General features: G+C 45.2%; 1 non-coding gene across 1 annotated transcript; it reads right to left on the bottom strand.

The window, feature by feature from the left end:
• Positions 1–2,997: 2,997 nt before the first annotated feature.
• TRNAG-CCC (transfer RNA glycine (anticodon CCC)) lies at positions 2,998–3,070 on the bottom strand. The gene has a single exon. It is a non-coding gene; the product is annotated as a tRNA-Gly (tRNA).
• Positions 3,071–12,163: the final 9,093 nt, after the last annotated feature.

A 12,163-nucleotide genomic window follows, 5' to 3' on the forward strand; every position in this document is an offset into this window, starting at 1 on the left:
CACCAGTCAGTCCTAAAGGAAATCAACCCTGAGTACTCATTGGAAAGACTGATGCTGAAGCTGACAGTCCGATACTTTAGCCACCAGCTGTGAACAGCCGACTCACTGGGAAAGACCCTGATGCTGGGAAAGACTGAAGGCAGAAGGAGAAGAGGGCAGCAGAGGATGACATGGTTGGATAGCATCACTGATTCAATGGATGTGAAGTTGAGCAAACTCTGAGAGATAGTGAGGGACAGGGGGGCCTGCCATACTGTAGGAATACTGGAATACTGGACAGGTCATTCATTTATTTGTTCAACAAACATTTAATAAGTAATCACTCTATTCCAAGCTTTGTGCTATAGGCTGGGCACACAATGAACAAGACAGACATAGTTCCAGCCTCATGGGGTTTACATTCTAGTAGCCAGGGCTTCCCAGATGGCACTAGTGGTAAAGAACCTGCCTGCCAATGCAGGAGACAAGAGACACAGTTTTGGGAAGATCCTCTGGAGGAGGAAATGGCAACCCACTCCAGTATTCTTTTTTTTTTTTTTTTTTTTTACCATCACTCCAGTATTCTTGCCTGGAGAATCCCATGGACAGAGGAGCCTAGCAGGCTATGGTCCATAGGGTCACAAAGAGTCGGACACGACAGAAGACTGCACACGCAGCTGGTGTGAGAGGAAGATAAAAAAGCAATAGAATAAAGTGGGGGCAAACAGTTCGCTACAGTAAGCACATGTGAGGGAGGTGTTGGCTGAGTGAGTGAACAGAAGCAAGGAGATTCCCGGAGAACGTGTGACATCTTTGGAACCTAAAGAGTGAATAGTGATCAGCAAAGTGAGGTAGGAAAGATGACGCTGCAGGCAGAAGGTGAGTACGGGAAAATCAGGGTGAAGGAGAGACCAAGACATACAGACGCCTTGGAATGCTAACTGTGAGAGGTGTGAGGAGCACGAGTTTGGAGTAAGTCTGGTATTGGGGTCAGAGATCTGCCTCACCTGCTAAACTGAGATAACCACATGCCGCTCATGCCTCCCTTCTTCCCAGCGGCCCTATTTCCCAGGGTCTGATGAGATGATGTGATGTATGGGGAAACACTTTGTGGCCAGAAAAGCACTGTACAAAGTGATGCAATGGGAAGAAGCTGTGGATCATTGAGGATCAAGCTTGGAAAATCTGGCTTTAGGCTAACTTCCACAGGAACAGTGGGAAATTAACCAAAATTGAGGCATTGAGCCTCAATTTGTCCGAGGTTACTCAACTGGGTGGACTTCCCCGATGGCTCAGCGGGTAAAGAATCTGCTTGCAATGCAGGAGATGCCGGTTCGATCCCTGGGTTGGGAAGATGCCCTGGAGAAGGAAATGGCAACCCGCTCCGGTATTGTTGCCTGGCAAATTCCATAGACAGAAGAGGCTAGTGGACTACAGTCCATGGGGTTGCAAGAAGTCAGATACAAATTAGCAACTAAACAATGCAGCCGGGGAAAGGTGGGATTGGGGTTTGAACAGAAAACTTGACCCCAGAGTCTTTGCCCAAGAGGGAGGGGACTTGATCTAAAGTCCTCAGTGGGTAAAGGGTATCGACATCAGCTTCAATACAATGAAGGAAAGAACCTTCTAAAAGTCCTATCAGGGGATGGGGAAGGTTTCCAAAAGTAATAAGCTCTCTGTGACTGGAGGTTTGTAAGCTGAGTCAAGAAAATGGTTGATATCAAGCTTGGGGTCTGGCAGGGAATCAGCTGATCTGCAAGGTCATTTTTGGCTCTGAGAGTCAGGGGTCCAAGGATCCTAGATCTCCCTTCTCACAGCCCCATACCTCATTCTTCAGTAGGACAGCCGCGGGGGCATCTTTTGGCAGAAATTCAAAGTGCAGTTTGCATTCAGGAGAGGCCAGGGGAGAGCAGGGACAGTTTGCATGCATCTGTCCCTCTCTGCCCCTCTCCCATCATGGCCAAATCACAGAGAGGTGGTCCCCTCTCATCCAAGTGGATTATATGGAGTTTGATGCTGTCTCAGATGTCATTTCTGAGATGAAGTGTGGTCTAGTAATTAGGAGCACAGACTATGGCATTAGACACTTCCTGTTACCCCATTCGAAAATGAAGATAGAAAGAGAAAGACAAACACTGCATGATATCACTTATATGTGGAATCTAAAATACAACGCAAATGAATATATCTATGGAACAGAAACTGACTCACAGACATAAAGGACACTCTTGTGGTTGCCAAGAGGGAGGGGGGTGTGGAGAGGCAAAGGGTTGGGAGTTTAGGGTTAGAAGATGCAAGCTATTATCTATAGGAGGGATAAACATCCTACTATATAGCACAGGGAACTATATTCTATATCCTGTGATAAACTATGGTGGAAGAGAATATGAAAAAGAATATACATATATATGTATAACTGAATCACTTCACTGTATGGCAGAAATTAACACAACATGGCAAATCAACTATACTTCAATAAAAAATTTTTTTAAATGGAGGTTTTTGGGGGATTACATGAGCTAATGTAGGGTCTTGACACAGTGTCTGGAATGTGGTGAACTCTCAAACATTTTAGCTCTTATTTTGTTGTTACTTGCTGGGAGAATTTGAGGAAGTGATTCAAACCGTCTGAACTTCATTTTTCTCTTCTGTTGAATGAGAAGATAGCATCTCCCTCCAGGATGGTAGGAGGGGGTGATGCCCAGCACGAAGCAGAAGTTAACAGATGTTATTTCTCCCCTTCCTCTCATGGAGGGAAGTCAAGGACACCTCGACACCTTTATCCTATTCTTGCTCTGTAATCATCACAAATGAAAGTAGAAAGAGGCCTTGGAAATCATAAATTCGCTCTCCCAATTGACAGATGGTGAAACCAAGGCCCGGAAAAGAAGAGATTTGTTCCAGGTCACACAGTGAGTTAGTGATAGAGCTAGAACTAGAACCGGAACTTTTTTACCATACCATCCTGTCTCTATTTTTTCTTTTCTTAGCCACACCTTGTGGCATGTGGGATCTTAGTTCCCTGACCAGGGCTTGAACCTGTGCCCTCTGCATTGGGAGTGCAGAGTCCTAACCACTGGACCACCAGAGAAGTCCCTCTATCTCTATTATTGACAACATGTTGAATGAACGTGTGGTTGAAGATTGACTGAAGAGAGTACAGGTCTCTCTGGATGTCTTCACACGGACAGGGAGTACTTGCTGACGTGGGAACCAAACTTTGTGGCTGTTCACTTTCAAGCTTCCTTGCTTTCATTTCTGCTGCTCCTTTCCTCTGTGATGTCCTGCCCTCCCCTGGCTTTCAAACTCCTACGCAAGATTCAATGCAAAGCCACCTCCCCTGGGAAGCCTTCCATACCATATAAAATGAGTCAGCTTTCATTGTTTCCACAGTGCATTATATCTGCCTCTGTTATATGTCCCAGTCACAATCTGATGGGATATATATCTTTTACACGTCCTTTCCACTAATTTTATTCCCTAAACAGGGAGACCAAAGTACAGAAACCAATCCTGAATTTGAAGCCCCACTGCCTGATTGAAAAGGGAAATACTAGGAAACCTGAGTTTCTAGTTCTTATTATTAACTAGCTAAGGACTTGAACAAGTCACTTGGATTTTAGGTCTTGTGTCCACATTTACCAAATAGGTTGGGGAGAAGACAAAGCCAGAAGATACTAATTTATAAAACTCTTCTGTTATAACAGAAGAAGTGAAGTGTAGATATTTTTAACGCTTATTTGTTTATTTTTGGCTGCACTGGGTCTTCATTGCTGTGAACAGGCTTTCTCTAGTTGCAGTGCATGGACTCTAGAGTGCACAGGCTTCAGTAGCTGCGGCGTGCAGGCTCTCGAGCTCGGTAGTTGTGGCCAACGGTCTTGGCTGCTCTGCAGCACGCAGGATCCTCCCGGACCAGGGATCAAACACGTGTCCCCCGCGTTGGCAGACAAATTCTCAACCACTGGACCACCAGGGAAGTCAAAAGTGTAGATTATTGAATCCGGATGCTAATTTCAGAGTCAACCAACCAAGGTTTGAATTCTGACTCTTATCACTTACTCTGTGACCTTCACCGAGTTACTTAACTCCTCTATGCTCAGCTTCATCTATAAGATGGGAATAAAAACCCTGCCTATCTCATACATTTGGTGTGAGAATTAAATGAGATTTTAATTTATGTAAAGCACTTAGCACAGTGCCTGGCACATGGAGAACCTTCAATTAACTATCAATTTTTTTTTTTTTTACCGTTGATAAATCTAGGTTCACAACCTCAGAATCTAGAAAAGACATCTCCAACCTCAACATCCTCAGAGCAAGTGAAGTGTCTTTCTTCATTTTGCTAGAGGTCAACAGATCAGAGTGGTAAAGACTATGGCTTTGAAACCATCAAAAAAGTAAGATTAAAAAGCAGTAGGCTCAGACTTGGAAGGCCTAGCATATTCCCCTCCTGAGCAACCTTTCTTGGGCAGTTACTCGAGGATGCTATTCAAGTGTGAACCAAGAAAAAGGTTGGCATGAGATCCAGGAAAGAGTGACTCTGTCCGCTGTTGTGAGAGGTTGTGACGGTGATTGGCTGACTGCTGTGGAACAAGTTCAGAAGGCAACCAGGAGGGAGGTCCTCAAGAAAGGGCTTAGTGGAAAAGATAATATGATGGAGCCCTTGAAAATAGTTGAAGATATTTCAATGACTAATCTTGTGATGAGAGAGAGGAGGTTAGAGTCCAGGGTAAATTAAAAAAAAAACAAAAAACAAAAAACAGCACAGTTTAAGAAAAGAATTGTTGTCCTAGTATACCACTTGGCAATGCAATGAACATTTCCGTAATTATGACAATGTAAACATTGGTTATCAATTTAGTTGACAATGGTGATTTAACTGCACTGGGAGGAAAAGGAAAGGAGAAGAAGGCCTTGTATGCAAGGTTAAGTCCTCATCCACCATAACATGAAATCAATAGATAATATCTAAAATTGATAAATCAAGGAATGGAGGTACGTGTATATTATTTAGAGACGTGGAAATACCCTCCAGAAGAAATGACTCGTGGGAGTGGAGGGGGTGGGGTATTCAGGGTGCTGTTGTTTTTCATTATAATTCTTTCAATACTAATTGATTTTTTTAGTCACATGCATTAATTACTTTAACTGCTAAAAAAAAAAATACAGAAGAAGAAGAATATCAGAGTAAGCTAGATCTGGGATGCACTCTTTGTGATTTGCAAGTCGCTTAGCTGAACTGTCTCAGTTCCCTCTCCAGTAAAATGGGGATGATATTAGGATGGTTGAGGACAGAAAGAGACAGTACGCAGAAAGCAGTCAGCGCAGGCTTGGTAGACAATCAGCTCTCAAACAGTAACTGCAGCATCAGAGAAGGGTAAGTTAAGGACTAGACTAAAGTAGTTTTGGGGTAATGACAGCATTTGGTTAGATACCCTGCCTTTTGCCTCCCTGGCACATGATTCACACTGGACACATACAAATGGACACCAGGGGAACCATAGCTGGGTGAATTGTGACTGACAGGCTAGAGTCACAGCAGGAACATTGAAAAGATCAGCAGTCAAGAGGGAAATTACAGTTGGGCTTGGCAAGTCCCACCGCAAGAGAACACCTGGGGAGTTACCGTCGCTGGACAGTGGGCTCTACCAAGCTCATCATCTCCTCCTCTGGCTTGTACCTTGTGGGGGATGTGTCAGAAGGAAAAGATTTAGAGGCTGTCAGGGTGAGGGTCAGAGGTCAGCTGGGGTCAGGAAGTCTATTTCACTGAGGTCATTCTAGTCTCCTTTCAATGTAATGAAGCCATTATTGGTGAAAGCAAGTGCCTGGCGTCTTGCTCTGTGAAGCAAGGCCCACATGGGGAGCAGGACTGAAAGAAGGAAGGGGACTCCCTTGGCTCACCCTCCCTCCGCCAATTCAACAGGCCTACGAGGTGAGAGGTGCACAATCCTGCTTGATGTAGGAAGCCCTGGTCCTTGGAGAGGGATGAAGATGACAGCATGGGGTGAGAACAGATTGTTTCTCAGAGCAATTAGGATGGGGTCTCTCTCTCTCACACATGCACAAACACATATACACGTCATATTGCTTTAGACAGTCAGAAACGGGAGAAATGCTTGTCTAACAGCTAATCCAACTCCCTCATTTTATCCTTAAAGGGTAAAGCTGGGGGCCTTTCTTGAGGTCACAGAACAAATTAACAGGCTGGAACTATATATACTTTGTGAAGTGAAGTGAAAGTCGCTCAGTTGTGTCCGACTCGTTGTGACCCCATGGACTTTAGCCCACCAGGCCCCCCTGTCCATAGGATTTCCCAGACAAGAATAATGGAGTAGGTTGCCATTTCCATAAATTTTCCTTAATTATTTGTTTTTTGTCTGTCCCTCTCCTCTAGAATGTAAGCTCTAGGAGGGTAAGAGCTTCATCTGATTTGTTCACTGATGTATTCCCAGTGCTTCCAACAATGCTACCTGACACATTATAGATGTTCAATAAATATATGTTAAATGACTTACTGAATGAGTGGAAACATTGCACACATCATATTCCCTTCCTCATGAATCACAGAGCATATTACCATACTAAAAGCTATACAAAGTCCTATATAGGAAGCCTAGTTAACATATCATTTTCTAAATGATTTCACTATAAAGACCTTTAAAAAATGGTTAGGTGTATTAATCATCCCATGGAACTAGTATCCTGAGGGACACATTGTGGAAAATACTTTTCTCAAATGCACACCATCACTCATATTAGCATCAAGGTTTTAACTCCAAACAACCACCCTGGGCCCCACCACAGGGTTCTCAAAACACTTTAGAAATGCAAACTGGATATGGACTATTGCCCAAAAGAGGACCTGTTTTGGCTCTGGTCAGCTCTTTAATTTAGATGTTCAATGAGTTTGGGGGAGGGTAATCAATAAACGACAGACTATAGCTCTGGTCCCGGGAAGAGGAATCACAAACTTGGGTTCTATTTACTAATTATATCGATTATACAGTCTCTCCTTACAGCCTTTTTGTTTGCACATAGCTTGTTTTTCATTGGTAAAATGGGGACAGTACCAGTCATGATAACAACATACTGGGACTGTGGAACGAATGTGAGCTTTGGAATGAAATGTATGGGTTCAAATCTGCATCTGCCGAGTATTAGCTGAGTTACATTACCCAGGCTAAATTGATTCATTAGGCTTGTTTCCTCTCCTATAAGGTGGCAATATTAATACTTATTACTTAGAGTTATTGACAGGCTTGAATGAGATAAGAAAAGTGCCTCGATAAATAATAGCTGTTATTATTATTACCTATCAGAATATAAGCTCAGCAAAGGTGGGATTTTTGTTTGTGTAATTTACCCAGCACACACCACCTGCCATGGGGGAAGTGCTCAATAGGTATAGATATATATACTTAATGGTGATAAGTTACTATTATTACTAAGACCTCTTTCAGCTCTTCCTTTTATGGAGATATGAGCCTACCCAAGAGGAACTTAGCAAGGTACTTTAAAGGGGAGATGTTCTTTGTGTTTGGGAGCTGATGCTGAGTGGTTGATGAAGGTGGGTGAACCCGCACCCCCCTTGGCTGACAGTAAACTGTTAAGCAGGTGGGATCTTCTGTTTCTGTTTTCTCCAGCACAGCATAGACTGACTGCTGAGAATCTCTTTGGACTCTGGGTTTTCTTGTAATACCTTTTTATCTACAGCCCTGATTCAGCTGTGTTCCTACCAGAGCTTTCAGGTGGAGCTACAAAAGGAGTTTAGAGAAGGAAATGACAACCCACTCCAGTATTCTTGCCCGGAGAATCCCACGGACAGAGGATCCTGGCAGGTCATGGTCCATAGGGTCGCAGAGAGTCGGACATGACTGAAATGACTAAGTAAGCTCGCACGCTCTTTGTGTTGATACTACACACTTTTGCCTTGTCTAAAGAGCTCTACGTTTTCCCTCTTATCAGATAATATTATCCTCAGAAACCAATACACAAGAAATTTGCAGTCCTTAGCTATGTCATGTCTTGCCTCCCTAACTACACTATAACTTCTTGGATAGTAGGAAATGTTTGTTCTTTACTTTGTGGGGTACATTTTTGGTCATTACACTACCTAGTGCATATTATGTATCTAATTCCTCTGCCAAGTGTATGAGCTATCATAGTAGCTACCTAATAAGTTTTCACTGAGATGAGGACCCAAGAAAGGAAGAATGTTTAGTCAGGAGCCTTCCTCTCCCACATGAAAACAACCCAAGGGGGATGAGGAGTCAGTTATGTTGGGAGCCATGTGTCCCTTCCTAAAGCATCCTCTGCCTCCACATATGCAACTTCATGAGATCCCAACTCTTCCTGGGTTTGAATTCTTAGACTTGAGAGAGGCAGCCTAGAAGAATAAGTACTATGACTATTGTAATAATATTCATCATTTCAGTCAAGGCCTATTCATCAAGGGGGAGGGGACTGTGGCTGATTCATGCTGATATTTGGCAGAAAACAAAAAAATTCTGTAAACCAGTTATCCTTCAATTTAAAAATAAATTAATTTTAAAAATATTCAGATTGATATATATAGAATGGATAAACAACAAAGTCCTACTGTTTAGAATAGGGGACTATATTCAATATCCTGTGACAAACCATAATGAAAAGAATATGAAAAAGAATGCACATATATGTATAACATATATGTATGAGTCACTTTGCTGTACAACAATAATTAACACATGTTGTAATTCAACTATACTTCAATAAAAATAAATTTAAAAACTTATTTAGGAAGCTCTTCTTTTTAAAGATTTATTTATTTTTAATTTTTGGCCACACCGTGCAGCATTGAGGTCTCAGTTCCCTGACCAGGGATCGAACCCACAACCCCTGCATTAGAAAGCTGAGTCTTTTTTTTTTTTTTTTAATTTTTTTTTTTAATTTTTCAGTGGGTTTTGTCATACATTGATATGAATCAGCCATAGAGTTACACGTATTCCCCATCCCAATCCCCCCTCCCACCTCCCTCTCCACCCGATTCCTCTGGGTCTTCCCAGCCCACCAGGCCCGAGCACTTGACTCATGCATCCCACCTGGGCTGGTGATCTGTTTCACCATAGATAATATACATGCTGTTCGTTCGAAACATCCCACCCTCACCTTCTCCCACAGAGTTCAAAAGTCTGTTCTGTACTTCTGTGTCTCTTTTTCTGTTTTGCATATAGGGTTATCGTTACCATCTTTCTAAATTCCATATATTAGAAGGCTGAGTCTTAACCACTGGACCACCACGGAAGTCCCTCAGGAAACTGGATGTCTTCTGTGGGTCAGCCACTGTACTAAGTACTGGTAAGCATGTGAGAGAAGGAACAGAAAGAAATAACACATAAATGGCCCCAATTCTCAGGGATCAAATGACCCAGCAGGTTCTAGGACAAAGAGACAAATGTGCATAATAGTTATGATAATAATAGTAATAATTTACATTGTTAAGGGCTAACTATATGTCAGACACTTTTGAAAGCTTTACTTACATAATCTACCTTTATCCTCATGATAACTCTGAGAGTTAAATCTTCATTATCTCCATTAGACAGAGGAGGAAACTGAGGCATAGAAAGCATATAGCTTTCAGAGCTATAAATAGATGTTCGAACATAGATTATCTGATTCCAACACCTTTGTTCCTATGAAAAGTACTACTAATTAGAGAAATAATAATGAAAAAGAAAGATTGGTCTCTCTAGTCTTATTTTATGTGAATTAAAAATATTATCTCCTCTTTCTTCACTCTCTGTGGCTACATGCACCATTTTTCTGAAGAGGAGTTTGAGATACTTACACTACTCTCACAGAATCATGTATGGCTGGAAATGCCCTCTCTTTAGAGTACAAGAAAGTCTGTTCATTCGTCTCCAATGTGTCGGGCTCTCTGAGCGGGTGGGGGCGGTTTGAGAAGAACTAGGTTTTCTGGGAAGAGCGCAGAGGTGAGAATTCAAGAAGGCGTTCTCAAAACCGGGAGCTGGGAACCGGGAGAGCGGGACTTTATTCAGCACCGTGGACAGAGCTTCCGCCGCCCTCAGGACCCTGGACAGTGAAGCTAGTAGCGCCTTCCTGTAACGTCTGACTTGATAGCAGACCAACGGAAAACAGAGCGCTAAATTCTTATCCCCTCCTTTCTTCAGTCAGACCTTAGTCACCTGCTCCTGAATCTTAGGAAGAGAGTTACAGAGAGTGGGTACATTTTAAGGGCTCTAGTAAGGGGAGGAGATAAGGCTTAGGTGGGGAGGATTATATAAATAAAAAATAGTTTTGGCTGATGTACTCGCACGACTCTGGGAAGATCTAAATTAGATTCCTCAGTTGGGACTGTAGCATTGTTGGTGATATTTGTTAATAATTTGTATTTTTTAGGCTGAGGGCCACAGTTGTTCATTTTATCCCAACTTCCTATCCCCCATTTCTTACACTGAAGTTTTAGTGCCTCGGAGATCACTCTTGATAGGAGAGAGAAATAATCTCTCAACAGCCCCTTGCTCTCCTCCTCATCTTCCCCTTTCCTACCCCCCACTCATCCCTGTTCTCTATTTCTCAATTTCACACGCGCGCGCGCGCGCACACACACACACACGCGCGCGCGCGCACGGGCGGGCGCAGAAGCAAGAGAGGTTTCTGCACACTTAGTGGAGACGACTGAATTGCCAGTGAGCGGATGCCCCCGAAAGCAGGGTCTGTCCCTTTAAATGGGTTGTAGCAGTGGGGGAGGGGAACTGGCCGGAGCTGGCATTGTCCAGTTTGAACTGAGCACCGGAAGTGAAGGGGCAGGGCCAGGGCCGTGCACTGAGCCCCGGGCCATTGTCCATCTCCGACCAGGGCACTAGCCACCCCCCTGGCCAAGCCTCTTTATCTCCTACCAGGGGAGGCTAACTCCTCAAATGAGGAGAGCCCCTACTCCAGTTCCCCCACCAGCCTCTCTGCGGGGAAGGGAGCGCACTTTAGGACAGGACTCTGAAGCGCGGAGCGCCGGGGAACCTGAAAGTGTCGGGGTCCCAACCGCGGATGAGGATGGGATGGCCATGGGGGCAGGATGAGGTCAGCTGGTGGAGAGCGGAACACACTTCAAGCCTCTCTGGGTTCCTTCTGTTCTTTCAGGAAACTCCACGTGGGTCAATGTTAGACAGATTTGGAAGGAAACGAGGAAGAATTCTTTACACGGAATTAATTGGGAGCGCTTTGAGAGATCGAGAGAAACTCGGTGGGAAACTCAGAGACATTCAGTTAGTCAGAGACAGACTTTGAGAGGCCGCGCCTAGGTCAGGAGTGGAGATCGGCCCCGCTGGGTCTCCCACCTCCCCCCTGCTTCCCCATCCCAGGCTTCCCAGTGTCCTGAACTCCAGGTCTATCTAAGCACACGGGGGTGGGGGGTGAGAGCGGGTCAGCGCCGAGCTGCCGGGTCAGCTCGGAGGCCTGAAGGGGAAGGGAGGGGGAGGGGCGCTTCAGGGCGGGGGGAGGGGGAGGGCTCATCCATTTCTCTCTTGACAGGTGGTTTGTGTCTCTGATTGGCCAGCGCTGCCAGGCTCACACCTCCCCCCCCCCCCAACTCTCTGGAATGTATAATTATCTGCAAAGGGGGGTGGGGGTGGTGTATAAGTGTGTGTGTGTGTGTGTGTGTGTGTGTGTGTGTGTGTGTGTGAGAGCAGTCACGTGGCTTTAAATCTGCCCCCCACCCCGGCCACATGCCCCCCACCTGTATGTTGCTTTGGGGACCCCCGCCGAGTCCTTAAAGTGCAGGATCCCAAATTCCCGGGTACTCAAGACTTGTAGGGTTGACGGCCCCAGTCTCCAGATGTGCGTGTGGGGAGGGGGCGTCAAACCTCTAGGTTCTGAGAAGGGACACCCCAGAGGTGTCAGAGACCGCCGTGGTGGGGGAGGGCCAGAGCTGGAGCTGGAGGGAAAGGGAGGGGGAGGCCAGGGAGGGGAGGGGAGGGGTAGGGCGGGGAGGGGGGCTGCCCGCGGGGGGTTGGGTCATTGTCTTTTAGAATTTGGGAGCCTTTGAAAAGCCGTGGGCCCTCCCACCGCTATTGTGCTGGGGAAGATGTAGCTGCCTCTTCCCCGAGCCACCCCTTTGCCTCCGGACTTCTCTGGGGCCAGCAGCCGCCCAAGCAGGGGCCCGGGGCCGCGGGCTCAGCCGACTACC

This window comes from Muntiacus reevesi, chromosome 3 (assembly GCF_963930625.1).
Source record: "Muntiacus reevesi chromosome 3, mMunRee1.1, whole genome shotgun sequence".
Taxonomy (NCBI): Eukaryota; Metazoa; Chordata; class Mammalia; order Artiodactyla; family Cervidae; genus Muntiacus; species Muntiacus reevesi.